This window comes from Tamandua tetradactyla, chromosome 15, assembly GCF_023851605.1.
Source record: "Tamandua tetradactyla isolate mTamTet1 chromosome 15, mTamTet1.pri, whole genome shotgun sequence".
NCBI classification, from domain to species: domain Eukaryota; kingdom Metazoa; phylum Chordata; class Mammalia; order Pilosa; family Myrmecophagidae; genus Tamandua; species Tamandua tetradactyla.
In genome coordinates, this window is record NC_135341.1 from 86,783,187 (window position 1) to 86,803,461 (window position 20,275).

The window sequence follows — 20,275 nt, forward strand, 5'->3', positions numbered from 1 at the left end:
ACGTTGCCAATACTTTTTGATTATCTGCTTAATATACTCTAGGATGTATCTAGGCATTACAATAATCTATACAGGATTAAAGGACCTCTTTCTTATTCTGTGCTTCCTGTTACTGGCTAAATTTTTCCTAGAATTATGAAATGCCATTGTCTTCATAGCTTAAATTGTAATAGATGAAAAGATATGACTAAACAGCCGTCTCTGCCACATTCCACAGCTCTTCTCTTCCATAGTTTTCATAAGTGTTTCAGGTAATGTTGTATATGTTTTGTTTTGTTTTGTTTTGTTTTTTTCAAATAAGGATGGGCAGGGTGTGGGGAGGAAGGGGGATGTAGTAAGCAGCTCCAGGTCTAATTTAAGTCCCTGAAATGTCCCTGAAGCTTCACGGCAGCTTCCAGGCCCTGAAGCCATTTTTCCCCACTACCTGTTAGACTGATTCAGTTGTGGGGTAATTGCTTAGCTTGATCTCTCAGTAATTAATTGTCCATCATCTGTGTTTATTCTGAAACCAAGACCATCCACTTAGCTTTTTTATTTAATGCATCAAAAATTTAAATTCCTAGATATTTAGTTAAATCTTTTGTACATGCAACATCTTCTCATGTTTTTCTGAAGGTATTAATTATACATAAAAAAAAATCTTCTTCTGAGTTTGCTATAGTTCCTCTTCCTCTAACGTTACTTGTAGAAATGGTACCTCTCATGCTGATTTTTTTTTCCAAACGTTGTAATGACAGTTATCTCTTCAGTTTTGTGTTTTAGAATCTTTGTTTGCTTGGCCTTTTTATTTTGTTGCCATCCTCTACCAATTTTGGGTAAGGAACAGCATGTACCCAAAATTGGCAAGTGTTTTGGAAGTCATCTTCAAGGTGTTAGAGATCCATGTTCCTCCTGGGCCTGTAGGTACCTGGACCACAAGTTAGAACAAGTTGGGAAGAGAAAGGCAGTGACTAGCCCAGTTACTCTAAATCTCTTCCTTCAGTTAATCTCCCTGACCAATGTCCCTGTGTCCTTCTTCCCACTTCTTGATCTGTTAACTAGGTGCTTGCTCACCCTCTCCCTAAGAACTCTTACCTTTGTCTTAGCCTCTTCCTGTATAGGATTTGAGATGAACTTTCCCTCCATTTTGCTTTTCTGAGATGTGATCCTCTGCCTTCTTTCTTTTCTCAACATTTCTGGCTTAACAGCAATTCTTTTCCTATGATATATATATAAATTTTTAAAGTATCTCCTCTATCATTTCATGGGTTTCAGGTATAGATAGGGTGTAGGTATGTAGGTATATGTGCTTGGTTGGCATTTTAATATGATCTCTACTAAATAGTATGTGCAAAAGGATATGTGTCTGAGTAAGAAAGAGAGAGAGACCGTTTCTTGGCATTATTTTCTAAATTATTCTTCCCCCCTTGTAATGGTCAGGTTAATGTGTCAATTGGCCAGGTGATGGTGTCCACTTATCTGGTCAAGCAAGCACTGACCTAAGTGTTGCTGTGAGGACATTTCAGGGACTTAAATTAGGAGCACATTGGCTGCATTCACAGCTGATTACATCTGCAGTCCGCTAAGGGGAGTGTCTTCTGCAATGAATGATACTTAATCTAAACCTGAAGGCTTTTATCAAGAGTTCAGAAGAGAAAATCCTTCCTTCTGCTTCAGCCAGCCACCCTCTCCTATGGAGTTCACCTAGACCCTTCATTGGAGCTGCCAGCTTACGGCCTGCCCTACAGATTTTGGACTCTTACATCCTCACGGTAGCATGAGACACTTTTATACATCTTATATTTACAGGTATCTCCTGTTGGTTTTGTTTTTCTAGAGAACCCTGACAATTAGGGTTCTAATACACTTGCCCAAGTGATTTTTTTAAAAAGACAAACTAAAAATCATAAGGCCAAAGTTGAACTGAGTGTTAGCTTTTTTACCTTTATTTTTTTCTCTATTTCTCTCATTCTGAAAAAAAAGAGCTCAATAAACTAAATCTCTTCCCCCATACTTCCTGGCATCATACAGTGTCATTCAAAATGCATCTACTTGTCCTGAACATGGGAAGTAAAATAGGTGGCCACAGGTAGCAGCTGATTTCAGAATTAGGATCAGGGCTGGGTAGCAGTTGGATGTTATGGTTATAAGCATTACATTTTAGAAATCACAAGGCTCTCAGGACCTGAGGAACACTAACCACATTCACAGAGACTCATTTATAATCCACAGCAGTGCCTTTTCTCCTTTAGAGTACAGAATATATTATAACTTTGCAGAGATTAGTATCATGATAAATAACACAAATTTGGAGTTGGACTTGAGTTGGAATTCTGGCTTTACCACTTATTCTGTTTTAACATGGGAAAATAATTCACATTTGTGCCTCAGTTTCCTCAGAAATAAAATGAGGATAACTTCATAGGGTTGTCAGGGAGAGTCAGTGAGAAAACACTGTCAAGTCCTGAGTGACAGGTACATAGTAAGAGCACAGTAACTCTTACCTGTTGTTGTTAATGTTTTATACAAGCCATACAAGAACCTGGACAATTATCCCTATTTCCCTTTATAGTGGGTGATTTTTTTTTTCAGTCAACAATTGAAATGCATGACTGGGCAAGAATATGTAATATCAAGTATTTTAAATAGAGACTTTTCTGGAAAAATTAGAATATATAGTTAACTATAACTACAATGTATACTTTTGATGACCAGAAAAATTCTACCTACCAAATATGGCACCTCTTCTTGAATTCTTCATACCTGATGCCTTTACTTCTACTATTTCCAAACTTTTAAATTTTTAATTATCAGTAGGCCCCTTTTATCAAATAAAATCTCTCAAGATACCCCAGTATGTAAGTAGTAACATGCTGACTAGAATGGAGTCCTTGACCTAGAGCCCTGTCTATCATCTCCATGAAACCCAGTTCGAAAATCTTACTTCTCATTGGTAGTAGTATGATCAGTTGAGCAGATAATTTTCCTTATATTATTATGTACTGATTATGAATATCTAATGATATACTTTAGCCTGTCTTAGATCTGAGAGACACTTTTGGGAAATACTTTAATTTTATCCACAGTACATTTACAAATCATCTTGGCGTTGGTTATGTCTACAGATGAGGTATTACAGACATTTTATACTGATTATTTTTAGCCTCCTATGCTAAAGGCTAGCCTTTTTTTTTCTTACCTCCAAATCAGGTTATACCATATTTAGAGGCTATACTTCCTCATAAATTTTTCTTGTCAGTAGTACCACTATATTAACAGATATAAGGATATTTGATTAAAAGTTTTTTCTATTAGCTTTATGAGGAATGATTTAAATAAATTTCATACAGTTGAAGTGAACACTTTAGTTTTGAAATTGAATATGAAACCATCACTATAAACAAGATAGAACATTTTCATCACCTACAAAAGATTGTTGCAGTCCATCCCTCCATCCTTGGCAATCACTGATCTGCTTTTTGTCACTAAAGGTTAGTTTGCATTTTTATATAAATGGAATCATACAGTATGTAGGTTTTTTGTTTTACTCAGAATAATGATTGAGATTTATCCATGTTGAGGCCTGAATGACTAATTCCTTCCTTTTTATCACTAAGTTCACTGAGTAGTATACCACTGTATGGATGTACTACAATTTATTTATCCATTCACTTGTTGATGAACATTTGGATTCCTTCTAGTTTGAGACTACTGTGAAAAAGCTGTGTGATCCTTCCTGTTCATGTCTCTGTGCAGACATACGCTTTAATTTCTCTTGGATAGATGGCTAGAAATGGAATGGTTGGGTCAGATGGTAGTTGTCTATTAACCTTTTGAGAAATATTTTTTCTTGTTTTGTGAGAACTTAATATGCAACTCAGGTATATCTGGGCTCAGGTAAGGGTATGAAAAGAACTTTCTTTTCTAGGCTGAAGGCAGGAAGAAATTCTTATTTTCTCCCTCCCCTTGCCCCACCTGCTTCCATATTTAATTGCTCATCCAGTTCCTCTGGGCTCCTAAAATGATTTCAACTGCCTTCTTTTTTCTCCAGCCCTACTGCTGCTATCTCAGGTTGCCTGGGTGCCTTTTCTGTACCAGTGCTGTGGTAGGCACTGAAGGGGTAAATAAGACTTTGAGCTAAAGGGGCGGCAAAATAGGGATCTGTCCTGTTTCTTGGGCTGAGCTGGGAGTGCCTAGCTGTAGATTATGCTAAAGTAAACTATATGAGAATGCCTGAGGCCACATTCCATTTACATGACTCATCTGCTAGAGGAAACATTCCACCTTTGTTTGAGGGCAGGCTTTAGTTATTTATTTTTAAGCAGGCATGGCTGTTAAATTAAGAGGAGGTATTGTGCGCAATCCCAAAGAGGGGGGTGGGGTTATGAAAACTATTCTTTTAATACAAAACGTCTTGATCAATGGTCCTTAACGTGTGGTCCTGGGACAAGTACATCAGCCTCCCTCCTGAGACTGTTAGAAATGCGAACCATTGAACCTCACTGGAAGTGGGATCTGCCTTTTAACAGACCCTTGAAGGTGATTTGGATCCACTCTCGAGTTTGAGAACTACTATGCTAAACCCATTCCCCGGGATGTGGGTGAGGACCAACGCTCAGCTTGGAGGGGGACACGCCCTGGGTAAATGTGGGCTGTACTGAGAACCGCTGTACTGAGAACTGAAGCCTATTCCACCTTTCCTCCTCGCCCCTCCCAGCACCATCACCTCCTCGTCCACCCTCCCCCTGACCCTTCGCCCTCCTCTTCTCACCTCCTTGTGCACCCATCGCCTGACCCAGCGCCCTAGGCCTCGCGTTCTCACCTCCTCCTGCACCCTCTGCCTGACCCCTCGCCCTAGACCTCGCGTTCTCACCTCCTCGTCCACCCTCCCCCTGACCCCTCGCCCTAGACCTCGCGTTCTCACCTCCTCGTCCACCCTCCCCGTGACCCCCAGCCCTAGGCCTGGCGTTCTCACCTCCTCGTCCACCCTCCCCTGACCCCCAGCCCTAGGCCTGGCGTTCTCACCTCCTCGTCCACCCTCCCCTGACCCCCAGCCCTAGGCCTGGCGTTCTCACCTCCTCGTCCACCCTCCCCTGATCCCCAGCCCTAGGCCTCGCGTTCTCACCTCCTCGTCCACCCTCCCCTGACCCCCAGCCCTAGGCCTGGCGTTCTCACCTCCTCGTCCACCCTCCCCTGATCCCCAGCCCTAGGCCTCGCGTTCTCACCTCCTCGTCCACCCTCCCCTGATCCCCAGCCCTAGGCCTCGCGTTCTCACCTCCTCGTCCACCCTCCCCTGACCCCCAGCCCTAGGCCTGGCGTTCTCACCTCCTCGTCCACCCTCTCCTGACCCCCAGCCCTAGGCCTGGCGCACTCTCCATCGGGAGCGGCAGTCAAAACGCGGCAAGTGGATTCCGAGTCCGCTGGCCCGGGTGCCGGCCGGGCATGCGCAGTGGTGCGAGCGCGGCGCTGGGCGGGCTAGGGAGGCAGAGCCGAGCGGAGCTGAGCAGCCGGACCTGGACCGCGGGCGGGAGCCGCGTCTCACAGCGGACGGCTGCGGCGGGTAAGGGGCACGCGGCGGGTCCGAGAGTAAGGCTGGACAGACAGACGGAGTGTAAAGCTGAGTGTAAAGCTGAACTTCTTCTCTGGCGAGCAGCAGCCCTGGGGAGACTCCGCGGTCCGGGGCGCTGTCCTGCGCGCTCGGCTGTGCACCCCCCGAGCTGCGCTGGGCCGCCCGCAGCTCCGCCAGGCTGCTCGTTCCTGTGTTCCTTTCTCTCCTTTAAACTTTGTGTGGCTGCTGCGGCAGCCTCGGACCTAGCCCGTTTCTCTTGAGTTCTCTGACCGATTTGTTCGCCTCGGCCTTTTGGTGCATGGGATCGATAGGGCTGGAATGAAATCGAGCCGTGGTTTCTGATTGTCAACTTCCAGCGAATTTCCGTGCCGAGGAGGTGCGCTCCGCGGTTCAGCAGCGTTTGCAGGTAGAGACTTGCTGAAACGTGATGTAGAAAGGTGAGCCTTACCCAGGCTTGACCTGATGCTATTAAAAAGAAGCCGTCCTCTAAAGGAGTAAGAGTTTCCTCGCTTTTACCCCCTTGTGTACCCTGTCCCATTGAATTGCTGATACGGAGCTAGTTTACCTGGGGCTTGGGCACCGGTGCGTGTGCCTGAACTAAGGCTGTGCTGCACAGCTTCCTTGAGCTTCTGGGAGCCATGAACACGATTTCACGCCAGGGGCTCACGCTGATCTTTATGTAGGTGCCACAGACGTGAAACAAGTGCTTTTACCCCCCTCCCCCGCTTCTTGGGAATCAGTACCCCTTAAATTGAATTCCCTAGTGACCTTCTATAGGAAAGTGTTAAAATGGTGATGTGAGCGGCATAGTCACCTGTAGTAGCAGTAAATTTAGGAAGCAATTTAAGTTGAGGAAGAGAAACCTACTTGTAAAGGAAATACTAAACCCCTTCACTGTTATCCCCCACTGATGAATGTTTTAGTAGCAGAAATTATATACAGTTGGTCTAGTTTGGGGCTGACCTGGAGGTCAGCCACTTCAGCTGCTTCAGCTTACAAATGAGAAAACTGAGACTAGTGAGGTGAAATGACTCACCTGTGGCCGCCTGGTACCCACCCCCCCACCCCCCCATGGCAAAGCTGAGCCAGGGATGCAGGTTTTCTGATTTTTAGGGCCATTTTTACTACCCCTGTTGATACTCTCCTCACAGTTTGGTTACGATATCAAACTAACTTTCTTTTCTTTACCGCCTTATGCTGTGTATTCTGGCATAAGCAGGAAATTAGTTGTCCCTGCTATTGAGTTGCCAGTTTCCTGTAAATTCCTTTCTAAAATGCCCTCTCACTCAAGTCACTTAAAATTTTGCTTCCTTCCTTGCCTCAACCAAGTTGGCACCTTGTCCCGGAGTCCCTGTTGGAGTCTTGCCATGCTGTAAGATATACCAGCAGGTGTGACTTCTTCCTGGAAGCCCTCTTTGATTGCTGCAGCCAGAAGTAGCTCTGCCTCCTAGTAACTCTAGAATTTATTATTATCATCTTTGCTGTTACTGTCCTCCTTGTGTGTAGTATCTGAAGTTGTATTTTAGCACATATCTCAACTTCCTGACTGGTGTGTAAGCTCTTAGAGGCTCAAGCCTATGTGATAGACACCTGCACATAACTAAGCACACACGTGTTCTCAACCACTGTTGAAGGGAAGAAGGGAAGTACAGGTGGTTTGTGAAGGGATTGGATGTGGCTGTTCTGTAATATGGGGGGGTTGGCACCTTACAGCCTAGCAAGGAGAGTGGTCAGGTCAAGCCAGTCAGGCGGGGTGATGCTCAGATTCTCACCTTTTGATGTGAGATCACAGATCAGTCAGTGCTGGAGACAGGGATAAAATTTTAACAGCGGAAAGTTGTACAGGGCCTGGATTAAGCACGTGGCTCTAAGTACAGAGTGGCGAGCACAGCTTTGAGAAATTGTTTAAAGGAAAAAGCCCTTGTACAAGACTGGATGCAGAGAAGGAAAGTCGTGTTGAAAATAATTTTAGTTTTAGGTGTGGCATGTTAATGGGCTTGTAATATTCATTCTATCTTATAAATATCTCCAATTGTGACATGTTTGTGTCTTGCAGTTATTGACACGATTGTCTTTTTTACCAATTCTAGATGGTAGGTCTTTGGGGTTGGGAATCATCTTTAATGCCTCACGAAGCCTAACATGTACCTTTCCAGTATTAGACACTCAGTATTTATTGCATAAATGAATAAAAAACAATCAGCGCGTGGCTTATTTGGCATGGGTTGGGTGGGCACTCAGGATCTTAAGGCTATAAGGTAGCACATTATCCAGACCATCCCCTGGAGGAGAACCAAGAGGTGCTTAATTAAGCTAATTAGTGGCCTGGCCAAAAGCTCTGCTCAGGTTTCCCCACTTATAGCTCCAAGCTTGTCTCATTTCCCCTTGTTTCTTGGTGTCCTAGGCCCCAGGATTAATTTGAATTGGTAGCAGGTCCCTCCAGTTACAGAGGTCCCCAGGGACCAATCTTAAGGGGGAATCGTGGGGGCCACTGGGAGGAGGTCTGTGTTGTTGGAAGAGACAGGACAGTAGATTGGCTGGATAATTTAGGCATGGGCACACAGAGTGAGGGGAGTGAGGTGGGGGTTCTGGGGATCGGCATGCTGGGGAGTCAAGGAGGCAGGTGGTCAGGGTCAAAAGACACAGATGGGTGTGGCCCCAAGTCCTTAGACCGGGAGTGTGTTTGTGAGAGATGCACTCCATTCCTAGGAGGTGGTGAGCCAGGCCGTGGAGAGAGTGGTTCCTGAGGGTTGTGTTATAACCCAGGAATGGAGGGGTGAGATTGAAAGAGAGAAAGAGACAGAATTGTGATCAGAATCTTTACCTGGAAAAACAAGAGCTTGAAAAGGCAGTGCTTCTGAACCCCAAGGAGGTGGTTTGGAATATTTTTTTCTTGGAACCAATGTTGCAAATAGCTGTTTTGCAAATCAAAATACAGCTTTTCCATGGAGTTACACACAGCAGCCTTGCCACTAACACACCAGCCCACTGTGGTTGATCACCATCTTCAAATATGATGGGCAGTGATGCCTATTGTTGTAAAAATATTAAGAAATGCACAGGAGAAGGAGCAGTGAAGGGAAAGAGAGAGCTGGAGCGATGGTTAGCAGGAGGAAAAGGGCGGGATTGGCCTGTTATAGAGGAATTACCTTTTGTGTGTGTCATGACATTAGTGAAGACATGGTTGGACAGGTAAATGCAAAATCAGGCAGTAAGAAATGTACTTAGAATGCCCAAATACTGAATTCCTGGAGTTATCTACCATGGTTTTAGGAAGAATTACTGCATTATGTAACTTTCTCAAAATAACAATAGTCATAATAACTTGTATTATAGAATCTTTTCCACGGTTACTATGCTAAACACTTTTTATGTGACCTGTCATTTAATCCTTGAGATTTTATTGTTTTCATTTTATAGATGAGAAAGTGGAGGTTTCGAAAAAAATCACTTTTCTGAGGTCACATGGCTGCAAGTGGCTGACCTGAGATTTGAGGCCAGGGCCTGCCTGACCTCAGGTATGGAGAGCTCAGATATATTAATAAAATGCAAAGTTTTCATTATGGTAACAGTAACAGATGCTTAGAATGGCCACAAATTTTAGCTGGTGAAACCCAAAATACTATGAGCCCCAAGTTGATCTGAGAAGCAATCCGAAAGTAATGTTTTTTTTTTTTAATTCCACTTAGATGTTATCTCCTTCACCCTTGCTGCATTCCTGGGGATAGAGACAGCAGCTGTTTATGTGGGTCCACCGTTTTCGCCATGTCTGTTCTGCCCTCTCCATCTCTTGCAGGCCGGTGGGGTAGGGGCTGGGTTGACAGTGACCTTGGGGTACCTCTAGAGTTGCAGGCAGGAAATCCACCTTGTGTACGAGCCCGAGGACTCAGGTGACCAGGTGTGTACGGATTCCTTCCCTGGGGCATCCAGGATCCAGTGCTGGAAGTTCCTGTAATATTTGTGGGTCCTGACCTGCCCACCAGGTCCCAGGCTTTTGAATGGTGACCAACCTCCAGGGAGGATCCAGATCAGAACACATTCTTCCCAAATCCTCAAGCCGAGGAGCTCTTGTCAGGTCCATCTGGTCTGCTTGGAGGTGGGTGTAGCTGCCTCAGAGAAGGCCCGGGGTTGACCTGCGTCTGCTGTGTTGGCCATGAGAAAGTGCGCCTCGTGCCCCCCTCCCCAGTTCCCCCCAGCTGTGTCCTCCATATGCTCTGATTGTGCCTCGCCGTCCCCTCCGCTGCTGCTATGGGTCCCAAGGCCTGTGCCCCGGCGCACAGGAAGGGCCCCACGGCGTCCCAGAAGGTGCCTGTCACCCAGTGAACATTCAGCCCTGGGTGATGCTGAAACCAGGGAGCAAGAGAAAGAGGCCTCTATGTCACATTCAGGTTTGATGGTCATGCAATGGTCGTACGATTTTGATTGCTGGAGAGTTTGCTGCCCTGTAAAGTCACAAGACATGAGGCTGTGTCAGTTGTGATCATCTTACTTCTTTTCACAACTGTGTCTGAAAATGACTATTAGTCGTTTTTGTGAGAAACATGAAGAATGGCTTCTATAAAACCAAATTGCTTTTTAATATACTAGGGACACAAAAAGGGGGAAGAGTTAGAACAATGATTAAGAGAGTTTTTCCCTTATTTAAAACACTTGTCAGAAAATATTTTTATTTTCTAGGAGAGTTACAGATAGCTGTGTTCATAAAGTCCAGTTGTGAAGGAGACTTTAGACTTTATAATAAACTAACATTTTATGATTTACTTTTGAGCAATTCAGAGCTATAAAACTGCAAGAATATGTGGATAGCTCACTGCACACAGACTTTGCCGCTTCTAAAAGATCCAAGCCTATTAAAACAAAACATGAGAAACTGTCTTATCCAATGGTAAGGTGGGAAGGCCTCTTCAGGATAAAAACCAAAAGGCTTTGGAGTATGAAGATTAATGGGAGGAAGTCAAAATATTAGAGAAAACCAGATTTACTTTATTATTGAGAAACACAGTAAGTTAATGTGTTTGAAGATCCAGTTCCAGGAAATGTTTTTTCTTTTTCTCTTTCTTTTTTAAAATAAAAAATAATAAAAGCCCTTTCAGTTTGGTGGGGAACCAAGAAATGAGAGATTTTAGCAGTGCTGCCAAAGTAGAATTTGGATTGAATTTGAGTTTAAAACACTGGTGCATGTATATAGAAGGATCAGTCATATTAATTATGCCTTGGACCAGTGTCCATTTGTCTAAACCTTTTTCTTCTACAGTGAATTGCCCACCTGAGGCCCCCAGAGTAAATCTATCCCCAGGGGTCACACTTGTAAAACTCAAAATGGATGCTTGACAGTTTGTGGTCTTAAACACAGATAACTTGAATGTCTTAGACAGAAAGTGCATGCCACATTCACATGTTGCTCCTCCATCTGGAGCTCGAAGTCTAGATTAGATTGTTGAAATAAAAGAAAAGTAGGTTCGGGATTGACTCATTTATGGCGAATGATCAATTTGAAAGCAGCTTTTTTGTCTTGTTTCACACTGTCGTCCTTGATGCCATCTTTTATGGCTGTATCAGTTTCTTTATTTGCCCTCAATAATAAATATATACTCTGTGTGTACTGTTTATAGATAAAAATCAATGGAAACTAGAATTTTTGAGGTTTGGTAATATGAGTCTTTGTTTAAGGTTTTAATGCTACTGATCAATAATTTGGTGGAAAAACAATATCAAGCCTAATACATAAATTGAACCTTTAGTTCAATACCAAGTTAGTATTTATAACCTTTGAGAACAAACCAAAAGTTCTCAGACTCCTGCATTTGAGACCCCTCTTGGAATTCTGTCCTGGCGATGTCTCACTTTTTCTTCCTCTTTCCTCAGGCTTAGTGTTCATCAGGACACCCTTTTGGCCCAGGAGTTGTTTCTAAGAGCAGCTCAGTTCTTGCAGAATGTAAGTGTTATCAGGTCAGTGAGGTGCCAGCCACGAAGCACAGCTAACAAAAGCCCAGTGATGTTTTTCTGCAAAAGTTGTCATGCAAGTGAATTAATTTTGGAGACTTAACACTAATAGCAATTTACTTGATCCCTTTTCTTGTCCTCAAAGAGCCCAAGTTAAATTCTAGATCATCACCAGTGGAAAAAGGTCAACTGAGAATCTCTGCATGCTTAATGATCAATCAGAATAAGCTCTTTAGGGCAATTAAAGTTTAGATATCTAAAATCATCTGGCCTATGACCACAACTATGGATAAGAAGTCAAAGTCTGTGATTCTGTGTCTGAACCAGAGAAGAGAGGCCAGTAAGTTTCATGGCTAAACAAGACGGTGACTGTGACAGCAATTAGTAGACTACCAATAAGGAAATGAGGCATTTACTGATTAATTATGACATTTTTCTGACGAGTCAAAAATTTGCTTGCTGTTAAGTGGCCACGACTTGAGAGAATGGTGTACCTGCTTGCAGTTACCTGGCTTATAGATGGCAGAGATGACACTCACATTTATCTCTTATAATTTCAACATTTGGCAGGATGCCGGGGCTTACCACTGGGACCACAGCAAGGTACAAATCAGATGTGAGATTCCTGCCTCACGGAGCTTCAGTCTAGCCCCACATCTAAGGTTCTTCTAGTTAATCCATGTTTCCCTCTTGTACTGACCAGAGGGAACAATTTCTCAATAAAATTTATATTTGGGTTTTATAAAATACTAAATGTGTTCTATGGTTAAGTTGTGGTTTTTTTTTAAACCAACAAATGAGCAGCTTTTTCTGTAGTAACTAATTGTTTTGGTTTGCCAAAGCTTCCAGAATGCAATATCCCAGAAATGGAATGGCTTTTAAAAAGGGAATTTTTTCAGTTGCAAGTTTACAATTCTAAGGCCATGAAAATGTCCAAATTATGGCACCAAGAAGAGGTTACCTTCACTCAAGAAAGGCTGATGTTGTCTGGAACACCTGTGTCAGCTGGGAAGGCACATGGTGATGTCTGCTAGCTTTCTCTCTCAGCTTCTTGTTTCATGAAGCTCCCCTGGGGGTGTTTTCCTTCTTCATCAAAAAAGGTTTTGCTGCATGGACTCTAAAGCTTTTTCCAAAATGGTTCTTTCTTAAAGGACTCCAGTAAGCAACCCCACCTTGAATGGTGGAGACACATCTCCATGGAAACCATCTAATCAAAAGTTACTGGCCACAACTGAGTGGGTCATACCTCCATGGAAAGAGCATGTCTTTTCTGGGGTAGACAACAGTTTCAAACCAGCACACTGATATAAAGAACAAAATTTCCCATTTAATTACCTTCAAGTGTACAAGTCAGAGGTAGTAACTATATTCACAATATTGTCCTACCCCATTGCTGACATCCATCACCCTTCCTTTCTCATCACCTCAAACAGAGACTACCCACCCATTTAACTTCACCTCCCTCTTCCTGTCTTGAATATGGAACTCTCGGTGATTTCTCTGCTGCCAGAAGTACTTTCAGTACCTTGCCCCCTAAACTCCAGGTTACTTTTTACAGTGATAATAATCAGCACAGTGGAGAGAGGTCCTTGATGCTTGCCTTTCAGCATCAGAGACCCACTGCAGAAGAATGATAATTTTCTCTCCTCTGCAGAATCAAAGAAATGTCTTTGAATGAAGGGCAAGGCTGTGAGGGATAGAGGCCTTGTGGTCAAGGGCTGTCAGCCAGGTGAGGAGGCAGGTGCAGCCGCAGCCGCCTGGGAGGCTGTGAGTGAGCAGCGGCGGGAAGAGAGCTTCAAGATGTGACGGCGCATGGAGAGCAGTTAACTCTGTCCACTGGGTGGAGGAAGGACCAGGTGACGGAGACTTTCAAGCTGAGTCTTGAAAGGAAGGCAGGACTTTAGTTTACAGAGAATAGAGGGAGGAAAAGTCAACTCCAGTGAGGACAGCGTAAACCAAAGCATGAGGACAGTCAAGAGCTGGCCAGTTAGGAAACTGCGAGCCCTTGAATATGTTCTGAAACCAGAGCATGCATAATAATCACGGGAAGGGCTAGTTTAAGAACAAAAAACAAAGGATGTTGTTGGGCCCCAGTGCCTGGGTTTCTGATTCTGGAGCTGTGGGCTGGGGCCAGAGAATTGCCCCTCAGGAAGCCCGCGGGGGATGCAGGGGGCGGTGGTCCGGGAACCGAGCTTTGGGAACTGCTAGGCAGCAGCAGAGGCTGTGTGAGAAGGATGAGCTAGAAACGTTTGTTTTTTCCTTCTGAAATTTTACCACCTTCACAAAATTGTTATCTCAGTTTTTTTTTTTTTAATTAGTCGCATTGACCAAGTGGTTGCTGCTGATGCCCCCCACTGCCCTTGGGAAGTTCCTTATAACCCCCCAACCCCCTCCCTGTTTTCCCAGAAAACCAGCTCCTTTCTATATTTAAAAACAGTTGCTAAGGCTGACATGGTCCCTTGCATTCATCTTTTTGGAGATGTCCACACAAGGGAAAGATATCTGTGTCTTACTAAGGTTTTGGGAATCTTCCATTTGTATCTCCTCAAAAGTATTCTGTGCTGAAAACTATGTTATGGTGGGAAAAGCAAAAAAGTTGGATTTGTGAGTCAGAAGTTGTGGCCCTGGCACTCACTGACCGGTGGGAGCTGGTCATGAGCGCTAACTCATTTCTTCCCCTTGCCGGGATCCTCACAGTTGGGAGTTGCAGTGGGGCTGGAGAATTTGCAAGTCATCAGGCCTATCTGAACCTTGTTTTTTTTGTTTTTTCTGTCCTGTTTTGTTGTAGATTAAATAAGGTAACATATGCAAACTGAAAGGTACTGTACACGTTTTAGGTCACACTTGTCTAATGCTAAGGTTTATTCCGTTATCAGCTCGTGTCTCCCCATCTGTGACCACCTCGTCGTGCATGAACTTCAGGAGGGGCAGGACAAGTCCTTTTCACTTAGCTTCCCCATTGCCTGATACATAGTAGGCACTTGATGAAAAGCTGTTGTTGAATCAATGGGGGAAGAAAAAGGAATAGATGAATCAATACCGTAAAGTACACACACCTAATACTTTCCAGCTTCTACTTGCTTGCCGAGACCTACATTTCGTGATGCCTTATTTTTAGACTGCTGTTACCTCCAGGACTGACAGTAAATCTTGAGACAGATTCTAGCCTGTTCAGGAGATAATTTGAATTCAAAGTATAAGGATCTTTATAGATTAATAGGCATTCTAAACTAATTCCAGAAGTAATAAAACAATAATGTGTAATTGCTTTATATGTAGATAATGCTTTATATGTAGATAATGCTTGTATGCAAAACTGACTTCACCTCTAAAATTAACTGGCACATATGAATCTAAATTAGATTTCTCTCAAAATTGAATCATTGTTATAAGGAAGATCAGATTAGAAGTGAGTAGCAGGGGAGCTAACAAAGATGTTCAAAGACATTTACACTAATTGGCTAGAAGTTTGAATACCTATTTTTCCTGCACTTAAATGAAACAAAAACTGAAAGTTACTTTATCATAACCTGAGATTTTATAGTTTCTCTGATATTAACAGCAATTCAGTTCTTGATTCAGAAAATTAGCCATGATCAACACGGGGGAAAAAATCATCTCTTTCATGTTGAACAGAGTAGTTTGGTTTTAAAAAATTATTGTTGACTTCCTGCTAATATCAATTGGGGAAACGTAGGATAAAAAAGAAATTAAACTTTCTACATATTTTACTGAGTTATTTCTACCTATGTGATATATATCATGCTACTGGAGAATAAGCCTCGATTGTAGGTGTTTCTGCGAGATTAGTGTTACATTTCTCATAGGATTAAGGAAGAAATAATGGGAAAACTGAAGTCATTGTCGCTTTCTATTAATTCAGAAGGAATGGCTGCGTTCCGAGATAGTATACCAAAAGGATACCTTTTTTGTAAATTAATTTACTACTAAGTATCAATGGGAATACTCTTCTGCATCCTACTTCACATCTCAGGCAGACTTCAGGAAGACCTTCTGTTATACACGCTGCTCATTTAACCTGAAAGTGAAACCAAGGCTCATTGCAACCTTCTGAATGTACAGGTTCTTTCCATAATGTTAGGGTCTCAGGCATTGAATTAGCCAGGATTCTCTAGGGAAATAGAACCACAAGTGGTATCTATAACTATTATGAAATTTTTGTAAGAATTATCTCATGTGACTGTGGCAGTGGGCAAGTCCAAATTCCATAGGGCAGGCTGCAAGCTGGGTACAGTGATGAAGGTTTTCTGTGAATTCTTCAGGAGAAGCTGAAATATAGAAAGTCTCCCTTCTGGCCGCTGAACCATCCTGCCTCCCTTTAAAGCCTTCACCTGATTCAGAGCGATTTCTCTCATTGTTGGAGGCAGTCTGCTCAGTTGATTGTAGATGTGATCAACCATAGATACAGTCAACTTACTGATGATTCAAGTCTGTGAGATGTTCTCACACCAACAGTCAGGCCTGTGCTTGCTTGACCGGACAACTGGACACATCACCTGGCCAAACTGACACAGGAACTTAATCAGCACAGGAATTATCTACCAAGACTCCTGCAAAATCAAGCAGCAAGGCTTTGCAGGGAAATTAAAGGTTCCTATCAACCAGATGTTCTCCAATTCTTGGCCTTGATCAGGATTAAATGGTGGTACAGCAGTGTTCTTGGTACAATTCAGTTGTGCCTGACATTGATTTAAGTTTTTTTTTAAATAGCAGCTTTATTGAAATATGCCACATAGCATGCAATTCACCCATTTAAGGAATACAGTCAGTTTTATAACTTTCATCATCCTGTACCCATTACAGTCGCTGCCTGTTCCTCTGAGCCCTCTCAGCGTTAAGCAACCACTCACCTATTTTCAGACTGTAGATTTGCCTGTTCTGGGAATTTCACATAAATGAAAATTTTCAATTTGTGACCCTCATGTTGAGCACATATCAGTACTTCATTGCTTTTTTATAGCCCAATATGCCGTCATATGATATACAGTAAATTTACCCATTTATTAGTTGGAAATTTGGATCGTTTTGACTTTTTTGCTATTATGTATAATGCTGTGAACATTTGTGAGCTACTTTTTGCGTGGACATATGTTTCCATTTCTCTTGGGTATATACCTAGAAATGGAATTGCTAGGTCATATGGTTACTCTATGTTTAGCAGTGTGAAGAGCTCCCAAACTTTTCCAAAGTGGCTGTACAGTTTTTCCTTCTTACCTGCATTTATGAAAGTTCCAATTTTTCCCCATCACTGCCATCACTCATTATCTTTGTGATTATGGCCATCCTAGTGGTTGTGAAGCAGTAGCTGACTGCAGTGGTATTGATTTTTTAAAAATGTTTATTAATAGAATTCATTTTTTAGAACATTTTGATTTACAGAGAAATGAGCAGATAGTACAGAGTTCCCATATATTTCCACCCTCATACATATTTCCTCTATTAATGTCTTTCTTACATTGGTATAGTACATTTGTTATTATTAATGAACCAATATTAATACATGATTATTAACTAAAGTCCATAGTTTATTCAGGTTTCCTTAATTTTTACTTTATGTGCTTTTTCTGTTCCAGGATCCCATTTAGCATTCCACATTGCGTATAGTTAGAGTATTTCTGGATGGTGACAGTATTTCAGACTTTCCTTGTCTTTGATGACCTTGAGAGCTTTGAGGAGTACCGGTCAGGTGTATTATAGGTTGTCTCTCTATTGTAATTTTTTTAAACTTATTTTATTGTATAGTATATCATATATCAAAAACAAAGAAATAAAAAAAGCAATAGTTTTCAAAGCACTCTTCAACAAGTGGTTACAGGACTGATCCCAGAGTTTGTCATGGGCTATCATACGATCCTTTCGTATTTTTCCTTCTAGTTGCTCCAAAATATAGGAGGCTAGAGGGCTTAAGTATTTTTTTTTATCATCACAATCAACATCAGTCTCAAAGAATGTGAGTGGTACGGAAATATAGACACTGTCTTCCTTACCCCTATGTTCTTAGTTACTTTAAGCCCAACCTGCTCAGCTTCATCCTTATCTCTATGTATCAGGTTGTATATATAAAACAGCCTCTCAAAATCCAGAAATAAAAATCACCGGACTTAATGTGTCTGCTCTAAAAGCTTACAATCTAGGCCCCTGTTTTCTTATAAGCATTTTCTAAAGGTGACCATACCATTGTTGTTCTTTTTTTTCTGGCTTATTTTGTCTCACCAGATGTCCCACATGTCGATTCACATCATTGCGTGCCTCATGACATTGTTCTCTTTTTGTAGCAGCACAACCTTTGTTCATAAGTGTACACCATCGTTCACCAGTCTACTTCTCCGTCAGTGCATCCTTCAGCCACCTGCATTCATCAGGCATCATGTAGAGGGCCCAAAGTCCACAGTCCATCAACATTCTCAATTTCAGATAATTTCATTGTTCCCAAGAGAAAGAAAACCAGTAAACACACCCTCGCCAACTAGGAAATCTAAACCTCCTCTTAACTCTTGTCCCTCCCCCCATTATTTACCTCTGCTGTTGCTGTGGTAGTGCTGATAGTTTCCTTTTGAACATAGCTTACAGCATGCAATAGCAGTTTTCCTCTGTACCCTGGACTTAACACTCTTTATACAAGAATCTTTATACAACAATAACACTCTTTATACAAGAATCATATCTTTGAAGTAATTATTGTGAGAACTAATTCAAATTTCTAGTGTGAATCAGTGGGACATATAGGTCTATACAACCCCTTTCAATCTTGTTCATCTTCAATATGGTAATATTACTTCTAGACCCACTTAGAGAATCACCTTCGCTCCTATCTATTCCCTTACATTGGCGTTCAACCTCATTAGTTAACGGTTCACCCATCTCTAGCTTCTATGTGTCTCTAAGTCCCCTATATTCTGTATTATAAGCCTCTGATTATACCCATATGCTGAACATGAAAGTGGAATCATATAGTATCTGTCCTTTTGTGCCTGGCTAATTTCGCTTAGCATTATGTCCTCAAGGCTCATCCATCTTGTCATGTGCTTCAGGACGTCATTTTGTCTTACTGCTGCATAATATTCCATTGTATGTATATACCACATTTTGTTGATCCACTTGTCTGTTGATGGGTATTTGGTTTGTTTCCATCTTTTGGCAATTGTGAATAATGCTGCTATGAACATCAGTGTGCAAATATCTGTTTGTGTCATTGCTTTCAGCTCTTCTGGATATATACCAAGTAGTGCTATTGATGGGTCACTATTTCAATATTTAGTGTCCTAAGGAACCACCAAACAGTCTTCCATAGTGGCTGCACCATTATACATTCCCACCAGCAGTGCATAAGTGTCCCAATTTCTCCACGTCCTCTCCAAAACATTTGTAGTTTCCTGTTTGTTTAATAGCAGCCATTCTTATAGGTGTGAGGTGCTATCTCATTGTAGTCTTGATCTACATTTCCCTTATAGCCAACGATAATGAGCATCTCTTCATATGCTTTTGAGCCATCCGTATTTGCTGTTCGGAAAAATGCCTATTCATACCTTTAGCCCATTTTATAGTTGGGTTGTTTGTTCTTTTCTTGTTGAGTTATATGATTTCTTTGTATATACAGGAAATCACACCTTTGTCTGCTATGTGATTTCCAAATATTTTCTTCCATTGAGTTGGCTGCCTTTTTGACAGTCTTTTGAGGTGCAGAAACATTTGATTTTGAGGTGTTCCCATTTATCTATTTTTTTTCTTTTGTTGCTTGTGCTTTGGGTGTAAAGTTTAGGAAGCTACCTCCTATTACTAGGTTTAAGATGGTTCCCTACACTTACTTCTAGAAGCTTTATGGTGCTAGTTCTTATATTTAGGTGTTTGATCCACTTTGAGTTAATTTTTGTGTAGGGTATAAGATAAGGGTCCTCTTTCATTCTCTTGGCTATTGATATCCAGTTTTTCCATGCCCAATTATTGAAAAGACTGTTTTGTCCCAGTTCAGAGGCTTTGGGGACCTTATCAAAAATCATTTGACCATGATTTGGTGGTCTGTTTCTGTACTCTTGATTTGATTCCATTGGTCAGTGTTTCTATCTTTGTGCCAGTACCATGATGTTTTGACCACTGAGGCTTTACAATAGGTTTTAAAGTCAGGGAGTATTAATCCTCCCACTTCGTTCTTCTCTTTTAGGATGCTTTTAGCTATTCAGGGTCTCTTTCCCTTCCAGATGAATTTGGTAATTAACTTTTCCAAATCTTCAAAGTAGGTTGTTGGAATTTTGATTGGTACTATGTTGACTCTGTAGATTAATTTGGGGAGAATTGACATCTTAACTATATTTAACCTTCCTGTCCATGAGCAGGGAATGTCCTTCCACCTATTTAGATCTCCTTTGATTTATTTTACCAATGTTATGTAATTTTCTGTGTACAAGTCCTTTACATCCCTAGTTAAGTTCATTCCTAAATAGGTGATTCTTTTAGTTGCTATTTTGAATGGAATTTTTTTCCTTAACTGACTCCTCAGCTACGTCATTGCTTGTGTATAGAATGTTACTGATTTTTGCACATTGATTTTATATACCGCCACCTTGCTGAATTTGTTATCAGTGCAAGTAACTTTGCTGTAGATTTTTCAGGATCTTCCAGGTATCCAAGTATCATATCATCAGCAAATAATGAGTATTTTACTTCTTCCTTTCCAATTTGGATGCCTTTTATTTCTTTGTCCTGCCTGATTGCTCTAGCTAGAACTTCTAGCATGATTTTGAATAATAGTGGTGACAGTGGGCATCC

The 20,275-nt window shown here is 41.9% G+C and overlaps 1 protein-coding gene across 1 annotated transcript in view; it reads left to right on the top strand.

Annotated features, from left to right (window-relative positions):
- Positions 1-5,440: 5,440 nt before the first annotated feature.
- The window catches only part of PLS1 (plastin 1), a 123,621-nt gene continuing 108,786 nt past the window's right edge, over positions 5,441-20,275 (top strand). Inside the window, exon 1 of the mRNA XM_077130313.1 lies at positions 5,441-5,539. The gene's annotated coding sequence lies outside the window, so the exon portion shown is untranslated. The remainder of the gene's footprint in view (positions 5,540-20,275) is intronic.